The sequence below is a fragment of the Peromyscus eremicus genome, chromosome 14 (genome assembly GCF_949786415.1).
Source record: "Peromyscus eremicus chromosome 14, PerEre_H2_v1, whole genome shotgun sequence".
NCBI lineage: Eukaryota > Metazoa > Chordata > Mammalia > Rodentia > Cricetidae > Peromyscus > Peromyscus eremicus.
The window spans coordinates 82,276,493-82,278,478 of record NC_081430.1 but is presented as its reverse complement, the minus strand read 5'-3'; positions in this window follow the sequence as shown (position 1 = coordinate 82,278,478).

Here is a 1,986-nt window from a genome sequence, read left to right as displayed (position 1 = left end):
CTTTATTATTATGTTTTTCTACTTTTATGGTTATACTTTACTGTTTTTACTACTATATCTACTGCAAAAGAATCATAAAACTTAACTGTATACTGCAGTTATCCATTTACAAATAATGAATGTGTGGCACACACCTTTAATCCCAGCACCTGGGAGGCAGAGACAGGCAGATCTCTGTGAGTTCGAGGCCAGTCTGGTCTACAGAGTGAGTTCCAGGTCAGCTAGGGCTACACAGAAAAACCCTGTCTTGAAAGACAAAAACAAAACAAAACAAATAAATGAACGAATGAATGAATGCTTGGAAGAATGACTAAAATCATCCTTTGGTTCCTTTATCTGGTCTGGAATGATAACTCAGTAGGTTAATAGCACTCTCACCCACACCTGAAGGCCTGAGTTCAAGCCTTGCAACTCTCATGGTGTAAAGAGAACTGACTCCTACAAGTTGTCCTCTGACCTTCAGGGAACTGGGGTTCAGTTCCCAGCACCTACACTAGGTGGCTCACAAACACCTGTAACCCCAGTTCCAGGGATCCAACATCCTCTGACCTCCATGGGCCACCTGAACGCATGTGATGCCTGTAAACTCATGCAGGCACACAGAGACATAAATAAAAGTAATAAATAAAACCTTAAAAAGAACAGATAAATCATTTTTATTTATTTATTTATTTTTTTTTGGAGACAGAGTCTCTATGTAGTCCCAGCTGGGCTGGAACTCAAAATGTAGACCAGGATGGCCTGGAACTCACAGAGATCCGCCTGCCTCAGCCTCCAGAGTGTACCAGCACTGCCTGGTTTGAGACTTGTTTTTCTTCTGTTAATCTGTTTTAATGGCAATTTAACTTATGCAAAGAGCCTAGCAGGCAAAGGAAAGCATTCCCCCAGCCAAGCACTGGCATGAGCATACAACTTATAGTTGATTTTATCATTCCATCAGTCTGAACAAAAAAACCCATTAAACTATAATTAAGATCTTTAGATAAAATAGGAAGAGACGTTGGGAGAGGGCAGAGGGTGTATCTACAGAAGGCGCATAGAATAAAATCAGTCATTGTCTTAGGGTTTGTTTTTGGATTTTTCTTGTTTGTTTGGTTTGGCTTGGTTTGGTATTTTCAAGTAGTCCTGGCTGTCCTGGAACTCACTCTGTAGACCAGACTGGCCTTGAACTCACAGAGATCTGACTACCTCTGCCTCCTGAGTGCTGGGATTAAAGGCTTGCGCCAGCCACCACCACCCAGCATCTTATAGAGTTCCCCTTGCTATGATAAAACACCATATCCATAAGCAATTTGGGAAAGAAAGAGTTTGTTTCATCTTACAGTTTATAGTCCATCATTCAAGGGAGTCAGGGCAGGAACTTGGAGGTGAGAACTGAAGCAGAAGCCATGGAGGAGTGTTGCTTACTTGTTTACGCCTCTTGGCTTGCTCAGCCTGCCTTCTTACAACACCCAAGGGCACCAGCTCAGGAATGGCACTACCCAGGGCCCACATCAATCGTCAACCAAGTAAATGCCCTACAGACTTGCCCACAGGCTAATCCTAGGGCGTCATTTTCTTGATTTAAGAGTACTTCTCAGGTGATCCTAGCTCGTCTCAAGCAGACATAGAGCTAACCAGCACAGGGATGAAACAAATGGAAAGAGATGTCGAGGAGAATGTCTAAAACATAACCTGCACTAAAGTCCTTGACAACGGTTCGAGGTTACTCTCGGGAGGAACACTTAAACCTCTGTGTTCAGAAACAGGATTGCAAGGAAGCCAACTCCTGAACACTGTGGAAGAACAGCCACATGACAGACACATAGCGAAAGTGGACAAGTGCGTGCATAAAGATGTAAGTGGGGTTTTGTTGTTGTTGTTGTTGTTGTTATTGTTGTTGTTGTTTTTTTCCTATGTGTGGTGGAGGCTCCTGTGTTGAGTAGGTTACTAAGAATTTTCATTCTGCCTTTCAGCTGCTTGCTGTCAAAACAGACAAGTTCATGA